At 31.0% G+C, this 22,548-nt stretch overlaps 1 long non-coding RNA gene across 1 annotated transcript; it reads left to right on the plus strand.

Moving 5' to 3' along the window:
• Positions 1 to 6,923: 6,923 nt before the first annotated feature.
• Positions 6,924 to 8,786, plus strand: LOC148276444 (uncharacterized). The gene is made up of 2 exons (XR_015823730.1): positions 6,924 to 7,543; positions 8,486 to 8,786. It is a non-coding gene; the product is annotated as an uncharacterized LOC148276444 (long non-coding RNA).
• The last annotated feature ends 13,762 nt before the right edge of the window (positions 8,787 to 22,548 follow it).

The following is a 22,548-nucleotide window of genomic DNA, read 5'->3' on the forward strand; positions in this document are numbered from 1 at the left end:
TAATGAAGGTTTAATCTCTTTGACTTACTTAATAAGTAACCAAAATCAACATTTTCTAAAATATTTGTATACAACCACTTACCGACTATTCTATGTCTACCGGTTTCGAGACATACCCGTCTCTTCGTCAGGCACCAATTAAACCAACACCCAAAACTCACTATACACCTTCTCCATAGTTGTTAAAATCATAGAGTCGTTTTATTATTTTTATTTATTTATATTATTTTATTTGGGATTTTTATAGCTATTACATAAAAACTAAATAGAAATATATTAAGGTCTACTACTAAAGTCAATAAAAAAAAACCCAATGTAAATCTAATAATACATAATATATTTATAAGAAAAGAGTTGACGTAATTGTATGTGTGCGACGTTTGTATTCATGTGTGTGTATGTGAATGTATGTGTTTGTGATTGTGTGAATGAATAAGGGTGAGTGCGTGTGTGTGGGTGCGTAAGTATAAAAAAATTATACAATTGAAAACTTGTATTTATATTGAAAAGGGCATGGAAATAAGATTGGTAAGAGGTTTGATTACAAAAAAAATTGTTAATACCTACTTTCGAAACCATTTTGAAAATATTTTAGTTAAATAATGTACTTTGTACTTTTAAAAAGTTTGGTTAATCCCATAGTAATTTTATCATGACTAATAAAAATACATGAGTAAATAAATAAATAATGTTCCTTTGATTAATAATCAAACGACCTTTCAATTTAGCCCATTATACGATGTTCTATTGTAATGGTTATCTTATATTTATTAAACTCACGCCCCTCCTTTCACCCCCTCCCTCTTTTTTCAACAATTTCTCCCACAAAATAAAATATTTTGCATGTAAGAGTTGCTTATTAAAATGCATGACATGTTGGTTTTATATTTAGGTCCAACAACTATTGTGAAGGTGTGTAGTAATAAGTTTTTCATGCTGGTTTAATTGGTGACCTGACGAATAGACGGGTACCTCTCGAAACTGGTAGACATAGAAAAGTCGGTAAGTGGTTATGTACACAAATTAAATAACATTTAATAAAAAGGACACTTAAAACCTCAGGGTACTAATTATCTGCCGAAACACTTAAACTCTATTGTATAGAACGAAAGCGTTCCAAGTTTTTGTTACGGTTTGAGTTTGGTTTTTAGTTAAACAACAAAGTGTAACGGACGGTTTCGGTTTGCGCTTGAAATTCTCAACCTAAGTACCTACGGCCCGATGTATTGCTCTAAGTTGTAGCTAACTTCGTGGTCAATAATCATAGTATGATTTTTTATGGTATGGGCGGCTCTATTGGGTTATTACTCTAAGCTAAAAACTGTATATTTTTTAAATAAATTTTCCAGTGTGTAGTCGTGTCTTTGCGGTGTAACTATTTTTTCCATATTGTTATTTTGCTATACACATAAAAACGTTCGCCTTAAAACTATTGTACCTAGTTAGCCAGACTAAACATAATCCAAAGAAATTTATTACCATAAAAAAATGTTTGCAAATAAACTATAGTTTTTATTTTCTTCAATTAAAAAAAATATTAAGTACCTACCCACAAATATAAAAAAATAAATTATCTGGTGACCATTTCAACCAGTCAATGATAGGTCATAAGCCCTGTAAATTCTTAGACATATCAATTTTTTTTATATTTTTAAAAAAAAAATTGTTGAGCAAGTTTTTCTGTTCAATTTTATCAATTAATTTATTTTTTTCTAAAAACTGTTTTAAGCGCCATCTGTGTTTTCAACACAAATATTTTCAGATGCTAAGAAAAATGTTTTCTTCCACAGAAAACTTATTTTCCGACTTTTAGTAATATTATTTTCCATATGCCTATATTATGGACCTGCCGCTTTTGAAAATAAGGACGGCCTTCGTTGTTATCAATATAAATTCGCACATTTCACGTTCATCGTCATAATTTATTATTTAGACAACCACTTTTAGCGCCATCTGTGTTTTAAACAATAAAAATATATTTCTGCTGAAATTAAAGTTTTCCTTTAAAGAAAACTGCTTTAACGCATTATTCAATGTATTTTATTAAGTTTTATATATTACGAGCTGATCCCGGCAATGCTTTGCTATTGCTAGATTTGAGTTTTAGCTAAATATATTAAATGATCGCAATCGAAAGTTTGATATCAATTATTGTATTTAGTCCAAATTAAATATGTACGTATACATTATAATTTTTGTGATTCGGTTTAGATAAATTGTGAGGACAGAGAATTTTGATAAATAGGTGAACGCATTTTTTAAAAACGAAACAATATAGGGACACGCCAATTGTAAATATTTATAATGTTTTTAAAAGAGTTCTGCGCTGGTTTGGACTGTAAAGCGAATGGACGACGAAAGAACGGCTAAAAATATTTACAATGCAAATTCATGGATGCAGAAATAGAGGAAGACCGAGAAAGACATGGCATGACCAAATTCAACAAATACTTGAAGATGGATAGAGCAAAAGTCGGATTAATCGGCACGCGTGCATGAGAAGATCTATGAATGTAGAGGAAGTGAGATCTGAATGCAAAGATAGAGTGATGTGGCGTTCTATCCTCTCTGCCTACCCTTACGGGGAAGCGGCGTGATAGTTTGTTGTTGTTGTTGTTATTGTAAAAAAAACCATTTCTCTAGTGCCATATTTCAGAGAGAAAATACCTGAATGCGTTTGTATGAAGAAAAGTCGGACCGCGTTTCCTCTTAAGATTAAACATAAAAATATACTCATTTTTTTTAGTATAAACCGTTTGGATAAACGTAAAAAAGATGCAACTTTTCATTGGTAAGTAGGTATTTGTTTATGATTGAATTCCAAATCTAAAAGTAATGAATATTCAAATAATAAATTTAAGTAGGTACCCAAGTACTTGTTTATGTTTGTATTCCAAAACATTAAAACAATTCAATATTTTCAAATAAAGAATTCTTTTAGCAAATGTCAAACTCTGCTCAGGGATGCAGTTTAGTCAGTAATGCGATTTTTAAAAATGTATCGAAAATCAGTTGATATTATTTTAGTAAAACCAATAATCCAATCAAAAGAATGAAATGGGTAGAAATTATAAGGAATTCAATGAATTAATCTGATTGGGATTCATAAAAAAATAATGCTGTCTGTAAACATTCAAAAACCATATTTTTTATACAGAAAAAAATAACATCCATCTATTTTTTTGTACGCGCATTCTCGGCGAATGCAACCCTGGTGATGAATAAAAAAACCATTTACGCTCCTAACTTTTTTTGTACTTAATAAATTGAAGATTTTATGATTTATAAACCTTATCATGGCAAAGATGAACATTTATCTGAAAACAGCACGTAAATCGGTCCGGTAGTTATCGAGTCCATCGAAAAGAACCATTCAAACATTGCCTTTTATACATATAGATTACTAGCATTTAACCCGAATTTAATTAGTGTGGTGGTTTATAATTTCCAGTTTTTGTTTATCAATAAGAATTTTCCCAATGGAATTATGTATTATATCGGGATCGAAAGTAGCTTGATCTTCCAACTATCGCTATGAAAGAAATACGATGGCTATAAAACGAATAGAAATTTTAAGAATGAATTACAAATGGATTCTTTTTGACATCCCACTTTACCACGTACTCATTTTCAAAAAATAATTGCTCATCGTTAATAGATTCTATTCTTTCTTTTGTGTATTTTTTTGTAATTAAAACTTTCCTATTTTACTTCCCATTTCTCCGGCTATCCATGTGCAAAGAAATATTTCAATCAGTTGCTCCGTTCAGACATTGATGAAACACAAACAAACAAACACACTTTCGCATTTATAATATTAGTATAGATATATTCACAAAAGATTATTTTTATCAAAAAAAAAAAGATGATACATATACAGGGTGTTCTTTAAACCCTGTCACATCCGAAACCACGATGATCAGTATGAGAAAGAAGACATATTGGCACATTAGAATATTTTTTTAGAAAGACTAAAATCTTTTTTTTTAATATAGAAAAAAAAAATGTTGCTTACTTCTGCAGGGGATAAGCGAGGGGAGCGCGGCCGTGCAGTTCCGACTCCCCCCCCCCCTTCTCGTTTGTCCCCTGCAGAAGTGAGCAACCATTTGTTTTGTTTCCATATTTTATTTTTTATGATTTTAGTCATTCTAAAAAAATATTTTAATGTACCAATATGTCTACTTGCTCATACTGATCATCGTGGTTTCGGATGTGACAGGGTTTAAAGAACACCCTGTATAGCTGTTTAGATTGATCAGTAATTTATATACCTAAATAGTTAGAGTGCGTTATATTTTTTAAATTTTTGTTTCCTTTAAAAAGGAATCGAGAATACTAGCAGGTTACATGTTAGAAAATTCGGCTTTCTGGGTTGCAAGTAATCGGCCTTTCAGGCCTCGGTTAGTCGGAATCTCGATCACCTATATATTTCGGCCGTTCGGGCCTCACAATCTATTACATAATTTATTTCATTCATATTACACTAAGACCGAAAAATATAGAATAATAAAATGACTAGTCAGTAAAAAAGGTCAGACGATAAAAGTTTTTTGACTCTTGAATCTTGGAGCAGTAAGCGATGCTGGAAATGAAATAAAAACTGTAAGAAATCATACAAAAAATGTACTTTTCGAATACTTGTCACCTGTATTGTCATTTATTGCATACCTACAACAAGTTCCCAGTTGAATACGATAGTGATAAATAGATTATTTCGTGCAGAGATTTAAAGATAACGCAATTTTTTCAATAATAATATCGATAACTGTACCTTATTGAGAAATGACTACCATCGTTTGTGTAAATGTGACAATGGTGTTGAAGAAGACTGCAGGTACTTAAACAATTACCTAATATTTTTTTAAGGTAATCTCGATTTGCGTCGTATTACTAAATACCGATCTTACATAAGTAATAATTATACAAAAATTTGAATGTCCATAAATAATTTGTAATTTTTATTTATTCTTCTATTAATTCACCTACAGATTCTTGTATTTTAGAAGTATACTTTAATAAAGTAACTTTATGGATCAGTAAAAACACGTAGATACGAAATGTGTATTTAAATAATTGACTAACTACAATTATTTAGGTCGCTCACAGTATAATATATAATGTTAGTTAAGTTGGTATCACGCGATCCTATCAAAAAACTTTTAATGCAAGTTAATTATTAATTGTGGCAATTAAAACTAGAAACATTCCAGAATTTATTTTTAACTGACATAGAGATTTTTTTAACACGTTATATACATACACATTTTATATACATATAAGGGCGGGCATATTGCCTTAAGGCAATTTTTTCTACCAACCGAAACCGTACAATTTGAGAAAATAAGAAGTACGCATATGGACATATTCATATTGAAACAAAAATTAACTAAAAATCTACACTTTACTATGAAAGGATGAGGGGGGTGGGTGGAGGGAAAGAAGAAGGAGAAAGAGAAAACTCGAATATTTAGATAGTGATATTTCAATCTTGATTTGAATGTGAATGAAGAAGGTCTCTGACATTAGTAGATTTTTTTTTGAACAAACAAAAAAATGTGAATGTTTGGTTTATACATATAATCGTAGAATACCAGGAACGAATAAATGAAAAAAAATATATACATTGAAAAAAACGAAATGTTTCAAAAATTCGGTAGATCAGTAGATTTGGTCCAAAATCGGTAGATATACCGAAAAATTGGTAGAGTTCGCAACTCTGGTAAGCGGTTGCATACACATATTTACTAACAATTATTCAAATAGAATTCCACTAAAAATGCCAACTTAAATCGAAGCAATGGAGTTTAATTAATTTAAATGAAATGCATATCTATTGTTTACAGTGATACATGACATTAGGTATTTTGTATTCATGTCCCGTCTTGCTAGGAATAAAATCCATGCAAAGTTGAATTTCATTGAATTAATGGAAAATCACTAATCGATATTTAAAACTGACTTAAAATTGTGAGTGGTCATTCTGCTTAACCCTTTCATCCCAGGGCCCGTTTTACAATGGGAAGTTATGCAAAAAGTAGCCAGCTATAGAAAAGTGAAACTGAGATAATAGCACTTTTGTGAAAAGAGTTAACAATCAAATCCATACAACAGCTGGACTGTTTTTACTTTAAAAATTAATTGTTAATCCTTACATTTGATTTTTTTAAGACAAAACAATATTTAATTATGTATTTGACCAGTTTAAATGATTATAAAGTCTGGCTGACCACACAACCGAAGATGTGTATTTTGCAGAAACAGCCAGCCCCAGAAAAACACTAATGTATATTGAGTCATAATGTATTGAACATATTATTTTATATTTATTACATATAAGGGTTCTTGATTGTAAAGAATCACTTAGTTAATTTGATTTAATAACTTAAAAAATATTTTAATTATACATTAAAATAATTTTCATCACCTTTCCGCACCTAATGGTGCAATAGGGCACTGCATTAGTACACCAATCACAGCTTATTTTGTTTTTTTTTTTATGCATGAAGATAAGATGATCAGCCTTACACTTCAGGAGCCGATCTAGGGACTGTGAAATATTGTAGTGTAAAAACACCTTTTGAAATTAATTTTTCATATTAACCATGCCAGGAATCGAAGGCCTTTTGCGTGGTATGCAAACGCGCTGTCCACTACACAAATAGACCGACAAAATAAATTTTATGATTTTTTTATGTCTGGTAGATCACACTACCTAAAATTCGCATTTTGCAGAAAACTACCAGGAGCCTTATGCTGGAAAGATGTGACATTTTGTCACCCACTCGACAATAGTCGATTGGGCACCTTGCTGCTTTGTCATAATGCTATTCTTGAAAACCCTCCCAACAATTTAATTTCAAAGATGAATGAGAAAGTGGCAACACTAACAAATCCGTATTTATCTATGGCTCTCCTGGTCTCCTGCCACACGTAAACCTTTATTGTTTGTTGTCAGACTTCTCCGTTGAATATTTTGTGTATGGAATATTATGAAAAAAATAAAAGAAAATGTTTTACCGAGATACTGCAACATTTATGATTATTATTTGCATTTGACATAACACATTTCATTTCATGGATTTTAAAAACAAATTGTATAAATATCTCTCAAATACGTATTTTGACATTGACGAGCGATAAAATAATTTTGAAATGATGTTTATAGTGAAACTTCATTTGATAATGGATTAAGAAAAAATACAGTTATATTTGTTACACATTTGTTGATACGCAATCATCATAACATTGATCGGTGTTGTAAATTTTAAGTTAAAATACAACAAAAATACCTAATTGTCATTCAAACATAAATGCCGAGCATTTCACAAGAAGGAAGTTTGACAGCTGAAGTTTCGATGTCGCATTCGATTGTTAATGTCGAGTGCTTTTTAGGACATACGAGATAAAGTCTATTGGTTTTCAATCGACTGTATTCGTATGGGTGGTTCAAGAAAGCTGTCAAGAAATTCTAAAGACGAATGAGACGCATAAGACCCCAGATCTAATATTGAATGATACCTCATTCAATCTTTGAATGGATAAGGTGACATTCTGTATCAAAACATGTTTTTTCTTCATCTTGTTCCGGTTATTCATTGCTTGGCAAACAAATATTTTTTTCCTAGTATGTATATTGTACCACAGTTATTTTTCACGGGTCTGGGTCCATTTCTTCATTCTTTTCTTCATGTTTATTACTAAGGTCTTCAAAAAGTCAATGTATCTTTCCGCAGTGGCTTCATTTTTTATTACTTCCTCTTAAAAAAATGGCCGTATTATGCGCACCTTCGTTTGCAATTTAACCTCTTGGCGTCAAACACAGGACAATCGTGTAATATAATATTGAGGACGTCCTGAGAGATGAGTCCATCGCAAGGGCAGTAATCATTATCTCTTTTTTTAAATCTATGAAGATATTATCAGAAAAGCACCGTGACCTGAAGGCATTTGTGTTAGCTCGCAAGTCCGCCCAAAAGTATCCAATATCTCGGCATCCTTTAATTTTTTGAATAATAATTTCATTATTTTGCCTGTATCACTTGATAAATATCTTTTGTTTTAAGTATTATTTAATTTTTCTATCACTATTTTTTACTGCAGGTAATTTTTAATTATTATTATTTTTTTATTATTATTTATTTTATTTAGTTCTATGATAAACATAGTCTAATATATATTTTCAACACAATATTTATGTCTATACTTATTCTAACACTATTTATAACTATTGTTCACTTACTATCCTAATTCAAACTTCAAACTGTTAAATATTTACACTTATATTAACCTATGTATATTCTTATGTAAATAAAAGACAAGTGATACTTTAATCCACAAATTTGGAATATCCAGTGACCGGTTTCATCGCTTTCGCGACATCTTTGAGTCATAATTACTTAATGAACAGATAACACACGTGCATTCTCCATTACTTTACCCATTGTAATATAATTTTACTAATGACTTTTTACCCTTTGTTTTTCAGAAATCATAACTTACAAAATCACTCTCACGAAGGATGGGACACTAAAAATAAAATCAAATACTTTAACTCATTAAAATAGCATTATATCAACTCATTAGTTAACCCGAAGAAAAAAAATTGATAATGATCCTTAAGATAAACATAACTTTATTCAATTTACTTTCATATAACTTTGAATTATCTATCCTTACCTCTGTTTTGTATAAATACCTTGAACTTCTTAATAAAGATACCAGTCTCGAAGATGTCGCGAAAGCGATAAAACCGGTCACTGGATATTCCAAATTTGTGGATTAAAGTATCACTCGTCTTTTATTTATATAATAAATTACAATGAACTTTCATCAAGAATTTCCACTTACAAACTATGTATATTCACTATTTACAATATAAATGGCCTAGTGTTTTTTACAGATATACTCTTTACATTTCATTTGAAATATATTTACATTTTTTTCATTTTTTATGCTTTCTGGCATTTCCTCAAATAACTTTATTCCCTTGTACATAAGGCAGTTCTGGGACATTGCTTTCGATTTCTTTTTTAGTCTTATATTTTTAGATCATCTTGTTGAATAGTTATGAAAGAACTCATTATTTTTTAGTTAGTTTTGAAAATATCTATAAGATCAAAGAATTTATAAAATTAAAATGTTTGTGTATTTATTTACTTCAATTTATTTAAGAGAACTAGATTTCTGGGGGCATTATTATTCCTATCGCCATCTATACTGCAAGACTTTTCTAGTGCAGTGGTGTTTTCTGCAAATTGAGAAATACCGTTTTTGTGATCAACCATTTTCCTTACTGACCTTACTGCACTCGATAACACCAATATCGATTTTTTTCAAAATTATGGACTGGCTGCTTTTAATATAACTACATTCGATTTTCTCTATAAAGTAAAATTAAGTTTTCTGTTTGAAAAATACGTGCAAAAAAGTCTACTAAAATAAGCCGATTCTGGATAAGTTTTCGAGTATAAAATAGATTCGATATTTAAAAACAAATTTACATTGTTTACTGTTTATTGTAGGGGAGACCGAGGAGAGTTGAAACAGTTTTTACATTACTTATTATATCTCAGCCTAAAATAGACTTAGCTCAATGAACTTTATAGTTTAACGTAGCCAATTTTATACACTACATAATATTAACAAAATAACAGGAAAAAATAAACGGGGTCAATAAGAAAATCGGCAAAAACTGAAAAAACTCCCCGTGTTACAACTCTCCTAGTACCTAGGTAAGTTGAAACAGAGGTCAAACAGGAATTTTGAATATTCAGTGCATATTGGAAATAGTATCACGTCAGCGTTTACGTAATACGTATCGAATAACGGACTATCAAAATACTGGCCATAAACTTACTTTTGTTTTTTTTTCCGTTCAGATGTCGTATACACACAACCACTCCCTGTAGACTGCTAGCTGTTGCTGACTCCATCAAGCGGCACGTAAAAAAAAAACAATAAATGCGCGATGTTGTCAGTTTGCCATCGATCATAGATTTTTCGAAATCGCCATTGTTTCAACTCTCCTCTGTTACAACTCTCCTCGGTCTCCCCTACCTTGGATTTTTCTAAATTATAACACGACATCGAAATACTTTAAAAATCGTAACAAAAAATAATTTCTATCACTATCATGTCATATATACGCGAAGTAAATAAAAGAGCGATGTAGAGCATTACAATTACGAATATTATAATATATTATATTTATTAGAGGTATTACGCATTGTAAAATTGATTTAATTTTTCTTTTTTTTAAATTCAATTTTTGGACGGAGTCATTTAGAAGTTTTGTAAAAAAACACGTATAACAAGGTTTCAGTTTACAAAAGTTAGAAAAAAGTTAAAATACCATTTTTAGTACATAAAACAAACAATAAATATTCTTTTTTGTATCCGCGGGAATTGAATCAGGTCTGGAAAGGTGAATGAAAATAAACAACGGACTTTACTTCACTCGATTTGTGTCTAAAATTGGATCAAATGTGAACCAATCAATTATCAACGTATCGCGAAGAAGCAATTTAATGCAAGGCAAGGATTTTGCATGAAGTGTGTTGGCAATTGGCCACTTCTATTTTAAATACCCAAAGCTTACTTTTGAACACGTTTTAAATGAATAGGAACATACTCGTACGAAGCTGAAATTTTCAACATGAAAGTTTCTCTTTTTTTTTAAAGTTCTGTTGTATTTTTAATTTTTTTTTTTTTAAGGTTGCAAATTATTTTTACCTTGCTTTTGTTATATGCGAGATTTTATGGAATATTGATATATATACAGGGTGTTCATTTAACCCTGTCACATCCGAAACCACGATGATCAGTATGAGCAAGAAGACATATTGGCACATTAAAATACATTTTTAGAACGAATAAAATTTACAAAAATAAAATATTGAAAAAAACAAATGGTTGCTTACTTCTGCAAGGGAGAAGCGAGGGGAGGGGAGGGGGGAGTCTGATACACCTTCAACCACATGGCCACGCTCCCCTCGCTTCTCCCCTGCACAAGTAAGCACCCGTTTGTTTTTTTAAAATATTTTATGTTTTAAAATTTCTGCGTTCTAAATATTTTTTTTAATATGCCAATACGTCTATATATATATACAGGTGTTCTTTAAACCCTGTCACATCCAAAACCACGATGATCAGCATGAGCAAGAAGACATATTGGCAAATTATAATAAATTTTTAGAACGACTAAAATCTTAAATGAAATATAAAAAAAAAACAAATGGTTCCTTACTTCTGCAGGGGAGAAACGAAGAGAGGGGAGGGGAAGTCTGATACGCCATCAACCGCGTGACCGCGCCCCCTCGCTTCTCCCCTGCAGAAGTTAGCAACCATTCGTTTTTTTTAAATTTGTAATTTTTTTTAATTTTCTTCGTTCTAAACATTTTTTTAAATATGCTAATATGTCTTCTTGCCCATACTGATCATCCTGGCTTCGGATGTGACAGGGCTTAAAGAACAACCTGTATATAAATCTTGAAATTATATTGAGTGGACTTCAACTTTCTTCCACCGAAGATAATAATAATAAAAAATAAAACAAAATCAGAATGAATAGAATTACATTATGGAAATAGTCATTCATTTGTTTGACACAATTATCATTATTACATATATATATATATATATATATATATATATATATGTATATATTATTTTTTTAAGGTTTTTTTTCATTAAAAATACCTGATACAAAATTATACGGAAAATAAATAAAAAATCTTATATAAAGTAATCTTATATTCTCTTTAAAATATCATCAGACTTAAGTATTACTAGTTTTTATCTCCATAAAAAAAATTATCCGTAAAAACGAGCAGTTGAAATAATTAAAGAGACGTAGGCAGAATGATGAATGCTACACAATGTGTAAAGTAATCAACTAAAACAGCAAATGGGTCATTTAAGTTCTTAAGTTCTATGTTTCCTTACATCTCTGACAAATAATTTTTTACCATATAACCTTTCATTTTCATTTCATTTCATTTCACCACAACAGGCCAGGAGGCCTTATTACAGTGGTGAATTATATTACAGAACAACCAGGCTTGATAAAAATCACATTTTAATTTTTGTGTTCTCACCGGGAATCGAACCCAGAACCTTCCGTGCGTGAGTCAAGCGTCTTGACCACTACACCACGGAGGCCGCCATATCAAAAACATTGAACATAAAAAGTTCATATTTGACATTTTAAAACATATAATTCCTAATTTTTTAAGGCGATTGGGATTTTTAAATATTTTTTTATTCCATGTCCGCTCCCGAGTTGGAGCATATGGTGTCCACAAAGATCTTCCAAGCATCATCATTCTGACATGAACTGCCGACGAACAGTCAGCAGTGGACGTCCAGGACGTCGAGAACCTGATGCCATGTAAAGTAAGCAAGCGTGGTTAAGGCTCTCAGGAGGCATCCGCAGCACATGGCCTAGCCAACCGTATCGCCTCCACTTGATGACAGTTGTCACCGAAGTTTGCTGCGTCCGTTTTCTTATTACTTTATTCCTTACAAAGTCAAACCACCGCACACCCAATATATAAAGAGACCTTTGGGCCCTAGTGAGGTGCCACGATTCGCATCCGTAGAGGAGAACATGTGTTATGCAGGCGTTATATAGGCGGCATTTGGTTTTCACTGAGTAAACATCCGATCTCCAGACAGCCTTCATATTATTGAATGTGGCGCCTGCTTTTCCTAGCCGCACTCCCAGTTATTTTTGAAAGCTACCATTTTCCGTAACATATACTCCCAGGTATTTGAAACTCTCGACCCTTTCGATTACTTGGTTCGACAGAATCGGGGGATTTAGGGCATCAAGGCATGAAGTGTTACACAGTACATGGGTTTTTGCAATATTGATTTTTAAACCCATGCATGCAGAGTACCTATTTAGGCTATCTACAGTGGCCTGAAGAACCTTGACTGAATCGTCAATTATAACCGCTTCATCGGCATACTCTTAAGTCGCAGAGTTTTCGGAAGGAGGAGATGGTTTTTCCTCGATCTAGTGGAATTGACTTCCTTAAGATGAAGTACATGAGGATTATAAACGGGATATTTTAGCTTCGCTTAAAAATTATTCTTCATTTTAAATGAGAATATTTACTTCATAATTGCATTGTGAGTAATCAGTAAAATAATTTTAATTGACTCAATAGTTTTTTGTGATATTTATTGTCCTGTTTTATTGTGGGTTATTTTTATATATTAAATATATACTTTATATTATTTTAATATAAACATTTTCGAAACGATTAATTTTATGACATGTTTTAGGAATATCTTGTTCGTTGATTATGTAAAGTGGTTAGAAAGTTATTTATTCTTTGGGTAACCTATTATTCTTTGTAAACTTTATATGCATTCATATGAAAACAAAAATATCTTACCCTTAAATTACAATAAGACAACTTATTTACATCAAATTTGTAAACCTTTAAGACCGTTACGATTCTGGAACCCCAAAATTATTTCCACTAAAATCATTTAAACCGTTAATAACCAAAGCATATTCTATCAAAATAATTTAAATGAAAAATAAATCAGTTTTAGTTAAGTATGCAAACACGATGTCTAAATATTATTTTATTAAAAAATAATAAAAATGTAAACCTTGGCACTCATTGTCTCCTTTTAAGTAAACTTATTTGGTCTGTTTTAATCTGATTTGATCCAAAATTGGGGTTTCTCTTTGTTGCACTTAACTTAAAAATAAATAATTTTATAACGTCATTCACTAACTACAATCGATTTCGGTCGGTAATGGCCGACCGATTGATTAAAGTTAAAACTGGTGAAAAAAAATCTTACCCACAATGAACTTTTGATAATATTATTTGGTAATCGTGTCATACAAAATCTTTCGATAACGGTACTTGCTTACTCGATAAAATTAAAACAAATAAATCGAAAATAGGTCGACAAATTAATTGTTAAGATTATCGATTTCAGTAACTTCTGTTATGAAATTTAACGATTACATTTTTTATCTCAATAGTATTAAGAAGGATCAAGTACATTTTAAAATAATTTATTTTTAAGCGCTTTGATTTTTCTTATTCCTATTAGAAAAACACATATATATTACATACTTTTCAGTGGGAAAACAGATCTCGTAATTTTCTCAATCAAACAACTCTGAATTTTAACTAATTTTCAAAGCATTCTTGTGGTAAAACATTTCACTAGTAAGTAATTGTATTTATCTTCCTACTTTTCTGCAAGTTAAAGTTAGCTACTGTGTTATATTAGCACGTTGGTTTTAAATTTTGTGCAACCACTATGGGTAAGCCGGATAATGGGATTTTCATATTAAAGTGATTATTGTTCTAAAACTGGTAGACATAGACAATACATAAAACAAAATCATTTAACTCTTAAATTATTAATAATTTCATTTTTATGAGACACCAGAATTAACAATATATTTAAAAAGTACAATCTACACAGATTATATTAATGAGTTTATTGATGTGTATGTGGGAATTACGTGTGTGAAAATGAGTATATTTGTGTGATTAACTTACTGTTTTTTTATCTCAGTTTTTTCTTCTAAAAAACATTCATTTCTCCATAATATGCATATTGATTTTGAAAATACAATTAGTTATTCTCAATCTATTTCACATAATATTTTTATCGGTATTCGTAGTATGTGATATTTGCCTAAAGAAGACAACAAATTTTCAGATAATTGAAGATATCTCTAATTTTATGTACGAAAATGTGCATATTTTTATTAAAAATGTAAGTACAATACATATCTTCGACGGCAGCCTGCAATTGGGCACGTTCAAAAAATTCCATGAATATTTATTTTTTCATACTGACGTAACAAAAGTGATCAAGATACGCTGCGATTGGTGTACCAATGCAGTGCCCTATGCACCACTAGATCAAGAAAGGGAATGCTATTTAACATTTAACAAAATTTGGTTAAATATTTGTATAAAGCAACTTACCGACTTTTCCATGTCTACCGGTTTCGAGACGTACCTGTCTCTTCGTCAGGAAACCAATTAAACCAACATGCAAAACTCACTACACAGCTTCACCAATTTTTAACCCACCCGCCAAAATCCACTATACACCTTCTACATTTTTTTATATCCTCTCAACCGTAATTATAATAATACTTGCTAATTATCACAATAAATAGAAAATAACTCTTTACGTAAATACTATATACACAAATGTATCAATTTTTTTACCAAATAATATCAAACCTAATTTTTAAATAAATAACAATATTGGTAATTTTTTTACTAGTAATAATATTTAAGAAAACATCAAGAAATGATGATATTCGTTTTAAAAAACATACGAGGTGTCTTCACAATAACAATTTCTCCGAATTTGCAAATCACCTAATCAATTTTAACCATGACTTAAATAAATATATAGGAGTTAAAATCTCACATATAAATAATAAAGGATTAAAAGTCAACAATATAGAAATATTTAACATTTGAAAAGCTTAAAAAAGAATGTTACTTTGATAAAAAATCAAACAACTTTTCAATATATCCCATTATACGGTGTTCCACTGTAATGGTCACCCTATACCTATTAAACTCACGCCCCTCCCTTCATCCCCTCCTTTTTTCATAACTATTTCTCTGACTATTTCATATTTCCATAACATAATCAGTGCATGTTTGTCTTAATCAGTGCATGTGTTTATTAAAATGCATGTCGTGTTGGTTTAATATTTTTGTGCAACAACTATGGTGAAGGTGTATAGTGGGCTTTGCATGTTGGTTTGATTGGTGTCCTGACGAAGAGACGGGCACGTCTCAAAACCGGTAGAAATAGAAAAGTCGGTACTTACCGACTTTTGTTATATACAAATATTTAATAGCATTTATATCAATTTAAGTTTACGGACAATTGAACATATTTTTTAAATCCAGACGATGACAGATTATAATTATAGTAACGTTTAGACTTATGTATACTCAATGGCTTCATCTCTAAAAAAATATCATTTTATAAAGATTACTCTTATTAATAACTTCCTATTGAAATGTTAGCCCGGATAATGAAATGTTTTAAAATATCATCTATAAGTGGCAGGGAATTTTGATGAATAGGTATTTGAACATTATTTTTTTGTTACCCTCTTGCAAATGTGTACCAGGTACTGTGCGAAAAAGACAACTGCACATCGGACTGATTATGCCTAACTAAATTCAACATTTCGTTGTCCCGTTCTCCGCAACCTAACTCTGAACCAATTTTAAGAAAATTTCTGTGTCGGTACTTTTGCGTTTTCCAAAAAAAGTTATTATTTTATTTTTATATCGTTCGTCCAAAGAGGGCAGATAAAACTGGGCGCTTTGGGTTTTTGGATGTCGTAATCCCATTTGTCGGCCTCGTGGTGTAATGGTCAGCGCATTTGCCTACCATGCAAGAGGTCTGGGGTTCGATTCCTGACATGGTTGATATGAAATATTATTTAAAAATGTGTTTTTACACTAGAATATTTTATAGTCCCTAGACTGGTACCTGAAGCGTAAGCCTGATCACCTTACCTTCATGTAAGAAAAATGATCGAAATACTATATTAAGGGCGGAAAGGGAATGATGATGCACCCCATAATAAACAATTTATTGAAAAATAAAAAAACGAGAGAGACATGCCAATGGTAAATATCTATAGTGTGTAAAAAATCACTGCTCTGGTTGCATGATCCAGGGAGAAAATACGGGGATACGTTTGTGTGAAGAAAGGTCAGACCGCGTTTCTTCTTAAAATAAATATCTAGCTCTACTTGGATAATTATTTGAAGATAAATTATGCACGTGTATCAAAGGTGTCAACATGTACGTATGTCGCGCGTCGTATTATGTTTTCTGATAACACGTTGTTTTTTATTAATCTAGAAAATATCTCGGCACGCGAACATTGGCAAGGCTAGTCTTGGCGGAAATAACTGATTTTCACATTTCCACGAAGAGTTCGTAGACATTTAGGTCATTAGCAAAGAATCGGAAAATGAATGTATTTATTTCCGTGAAAAGTCGAGTGAATGAATGTCTTCAGAGAATTTCCCCGCTCTTGTGCCAAGTAAGAACATACGCAGATATTCAAAACCATACAAGTTTCAAGAAGCTGTTAAACCACAAAGAAAGCAATAATAGCATTATATCGACGACTTACAATTATCTACAGTAGCCGGCATTAAATATATATGGAGATATAGATTGTTTAATGTTTTATACCTATACATTAGGGTGGGCCGATACTATTTTTTTTCGAATTTTGAAATGAAAGGGGTCTAAAAAGTTGCCTTTTGGATTACTTGGAATGCAAAAATTTCAAAAAAAAAATTCGATACTACTTTTGGCTCTCAACCAGAGCTTGAAATTTTCGAAAAAGTCGATTTTTTGCGCTAAACCGGCTGTCAATTCGTATTTAGGTAAGAAAATCAGTCCAATTAAATTTTATAATGTGCATTCAACCTTATTAAATAAGCATCTAAGGGCGTGAGTTGCACTTGTTTTGTGATAAATGGGTAGCATTGTTTTCGTCAATATTAGCCAGGCGCTCAACGGAATCATTTCCACGGAGTGTAAACTTTTTTGCATTTTGGTAGTTGTAAAAAGTGTTCGAATTTGTAATGAGATTAAGTTATATCTTGACTAACAAAAAAATAATTTTATCAATATAGATAAATTACAAAATGTTCAGACACTGATAAACTTCAAACCTCGGTTGAGGGCCAAAAGAAGTATGAAATATTTTTTTAAATATTTTTTACGTTCAATGTGATTCAAAACGCAACTTTTTAGACCCCTTTCACTTTGGTGTCTAAAAAAATAAAAAACTTCATACATCACCGGCCCACTCTACTATACATCTATTCGTCCCAACTCAGCACAGGACTTTGGTTTCACGGATTTGGGACTTGTGTCTTAATAAATGTTAAATTAATATATTGTAAATAAAAAAAATAAAAAAAATAAGATTCATCGGGCTTAAGAAAGAGATTGCCGCCCTAATCGGCTTTGTAGAGCGTTGTCTTTGTCATTCATACAAATACCGGACTCGTGCGAGTTGACAGAGAGGACGCTCTACAAAGTTGGCAGTCTCTTTCTTAAGCCCCATGTATCTTAATTACTGACGGGTACTGTACGCAGAAGCAGAATATATTGAGTTATTTATTGTTAATTTTTTTATTGTAATCTAGAGGCAACAGTTACAATTATAGGTACGGAATTCTCGCAAATAAAAAAAAGTAATTTCGTATTTTTTTTTCAAGTTCGCGTATACTACATACCTATATGAAATAAAACAATGTTTTCATACACTTAGAATTTATATTTAATATTAATAAAAAGTTAACATTCTTGTAGTTTCAATATTTGACTCTTTTAGAGTCGTTCTTCTGTCCGAATCGACGACATTATATTTACTAAGGAAGCGTTCTTCGTCTACGTACGCTGTTAGTTGGACTCCAAATGCTCTGTGTCGCTGCTTGAGCAGCGCCAACGGTTGCATTTAGTAACCCACAATATGTCCTTAACAGTAGGATCTTCAATCCTGTTTATTGATTAAAGCATTATACGATGAAAATTAGTATACCCACCAATGAGCTCATTTTACGGAAGTACTCTGAAGAAAGGCATTTTTGAGAAGTTTTCGAGTACTGTATTTTCATTTAAGGTGGTCTTACTTGCAGCCAGCAGAGATGGACAATATAACTGACCAATACAAAAGTAGGCTACATTTGTTGTATAATCCCATGTGCTGAGAAAGTTTATTTTAACTTTTTACAGTCGCGGTTTTAAGTATTGTGTTTAGAGTCAAATTTTCTCCACAATTATTTAGGAGCAAATATGACGTTTTTACATCAAAACACCCATCGTTCAAGAGTTGCTTTCATGTCTCACGAGCAAATGAGAAACTTGAACCTCCAATTAATTTAATTATTTTCGGGCACTAATTTTTATAATTTTTAGTCCACCCTTCGGGATTCGAACATTTTTATATTTGACTCGCAAAAAATGTTTTTGCAAAAACGTCATTTGAAATGGGATCCAAATTCGGATCCCGGCCAAAAACTTGTTTTTAAAACTACCGATAAATAATCATTCTACGAATGCAAACACGTGTAATCTAAGAAATTTAACTATGTTTATCTCGTTCAAGCTCACGATATATACATTGAAAGTAAGTGGGATGTAATGATGCTATTATCGGGTTGAAAACACGCCATGCAAATATTTGAGTTACAAAAGTTATCACGTATATATTTAGAATTTAGATCATTATTTTAGTAAATAATACGTATGTATGTCGCACGCGATTCGATTTTTAAATACTTTTAGAGGTAGAGGCCCATTTTGTATAATCATAAAAAAACAAAGTTGATGTTTAGTATTTTAATTGTTCACGATTTATTTATCTGGTCTACAAATCATGAAAAATAATATTTTTAAAACAGAAATATTTACAAAAATAAAGACGCTACATATTTTTCACTAAATACATGTAAACATTAAATGAAAATTTAAGACATTAGTAGATAAAGGTGTTATGTGACAATAACAAAAACACAGAGATAACTGGGGTAAAAGTTTTGAACACCAGCAGAAATGTTTTATTTTATTTTATTATATATTTATATTTTTTTATTTTTTTATTTTATTCTATTTTATTCTATTTTACTCTATTTAATTCCATTTTATTCCATTTTATTCCATTTTATTCCATTTTATTCCATTTTATTCCATTTTATTCCATTTTATTCCATTTTGTTCTATTTTATTCTATTTTATTCAATTTTATTTTATTTATTATGTTCACTTTGCCTAGCTAACAAAAGTACATACCCCGTTCCAAGCTAGGCAATTACATTTTTTTATTATTACAATTCATGAATATAAAAATGCATCTTGAGTACTCTTCTTTAAATTAATCAATCCGCTGCGCAGTGGAATTAAATTCAGAATTCACGATAAAAAGTAGAAAGAATAAAGCTTTTTTAATATATTTTTTATTATTTTTAACTTATACACAGATACATTGTGTATTAAAGTGCGTTTTCAAAATAAAAAATGGCCGTCATGCGTTGACCCGATGCTTCAGTCGCATTGCAATCGCGAGCGGAATCGTGTATCGTATATTGGCGTGATGCGACAATTCCCCGTGTTTTATTGTATTTATTTATTTACAGATACGCCCAATTGGCATTTTTATGGACACATTTATATATGGAAAATTATTATAAAAAAAGTAGAAAGACTCAATGGTTTATAGTAGACTTTGTGGGAGTGGAAGCGGGCTGGAAGTTTATGCCGATTGTATTTTTTTAGTATTTTTCATTGAATTATAAAGCAATTTATATATTTTAAATAAATATAATACACATATTTTTAGATAAATATTTAAGTAAAATATAGGCAAATTTTGTTTTCGTCTTTTTGCAACAAAAAAAAACGCGTTGACATATAGTACACTTTCGCCCCCTGCCCCAGATATCTAATTTTGCAGAAATGTTCCTTGATATGTTTAATAAAAAAAAAATTAAAATTATATCCGAGTTCATCTAGCTTTTTTAGATATTTTTTTACGTAAGCAGATTGTTCTGATTTACTGAAATATTTTTCATCAAATCATTTTTATTCAATATCATTATTCATTTTTATCTTACAGTTTATAAATATATGAATATATATCTGTATCTCAGAGGCAGACGGATGCAAATCCAAACGTCAAATGTTGAACAATGGCCTAAAGAATCTACTTTCTCTAAGTGATTTCTAATAATTCAGAACATTAATTTGTATTTTCAGTATCTTAATACATTGGTTATTTCATTATAAGGCTTATATTTTTTCAAAATCAATGGACATGATCATAAGCTGGATACGAAAATCGAAATGTCATTTCATCAAATTCTGGATTTGCATGCGTCTGCCTCTGAGGTACAGATATATGCCTCAAGAAGAGCTATTTGATATTATGAAATCTAAAAAAAAAAATGTTCTCAAGAGCAGTGCAGGTATTTACGAAAATTATTGGAGATACGCACCAATTGTCTACTGGGTCGTTTGTTTATATCATAAATCTTAATACGCCATGATTCGTGTATTATGGATACTTAAAAAAATGGATTGTAAGTCATTACAGTTCCAGCATATTTAAAGAAAAAGAGGAGAAATGTTTAAAACGGGTACAAAACAGAATACAGCGCCACAACAGACCGGGAGGCCCAATTACAGTGGTGAATTACACCCAGACTAGAAAAAAATTACATTTATTTTTTGTGTTCTCACCGGGAATCGAACCCGCAACCTTCCGTGTGTGAGTCAAGCGACTTGACCGCTACACCACGGAGGCCGCCTATGTAGCAAAGTGATTTAAATAAAATTTCAAAAGTTTTACAAACCTTAATATATGAACAATATTTTGAGTCTGTCCAAATTAATTTTCTTGAAGACATGAATTGGATTCAACCCGCTTGGATATTAATGAATTACAACATAGATGAAGAACTTTTTTTAAACCAGCTAATAACAGGTCATAAGCCCTGTAAATACCAATACTTCTATATTACCCTCTTTAAAATGTTTTTCAACTCTGTTCTGATTTGTGAAATATTAATCGTAATTTGTTATTTAAATTTAATCAGCCGTGTACTTGAATTTCCACAAATGAATCAATAAGTGTATTTGCGTTTTTATACAAATATGCGTATTTTAATCAATTACGTAAGTGGGTATCAAAGTTCTAATGGATACCTGTTTCCTTATATAAAATTAATTTATCTGAGAATGAGTATGTAAGCTAACAGCATAAATATTTAGAGAATACAGGTTCTGACTTTTCTTTAAACAAATATATTCCTGTATTTTCTCCCTGGATTACGGCACTAAAGCAATGATTTTTTACTACTATATATCAACTATTGGCGTGTCCCCATCTTTGTTTTTTTTTTTATGATAAACCGTATTTCATAGGAGCTAGAACCTTAAAAGCGCCTAGTTTTATCTGCCGTCTTTGAACGTACCGTATATAAACGTGAAGACTATTTTTGAAAGAAGAAAAACTTGCCGACACAGAAAATTTCTGTTTGATGCTATTTAAAAAAAATCGGTTCAGTTTTGGGGTGCGGAAAACGGGAATGCGAGACCTTGATTTTGCCGATTTTAGTCAGGCATAATCAGCCCGACGTGCAGTTGTCTTTTTCGTACAATATTCGGGGAGGCACCGGCGAGAGAGTGACAGAAAAAACTTTAGTCAAATACCTAAATATATATTCATCAAATCGATCTTTGACCGCATATTATTTTAAGACATAGTAATAAAAAATATTGTTTTAATAACCTACATTGTGTGAACGCTTAAAATACAAAATATTCTGGAAAAACAGCATGTTAAAACAAAAACATGTTTTGTTTTGCAATAATGCTTTGTCTCGTATCATTAAAATGAGATATATTGAGTTTACCCTTAATGTATTTTTATTTTATGTATCCAATAATAAAATGAAATATAAAACAAAAGAGCTCGAAGGCTGCATACCA

The sequence above is a fragment of the Micrasema longulum genome, unplaced genomic scaffold (genome assembly GCF_059751315.1).
Source record: "Micrasema longulum isolate JH-2025_06_02 unplaced genomic scaffold, ASM5975131v1 h1tg001217l, whole genome shotgun sequence".
Lineage (NCBI taxonomy): Eukaryota > Metazoa > Arthropoda > Insecta > Trichoptera > Brachycentridae > Micrasema > Micrasema longulum.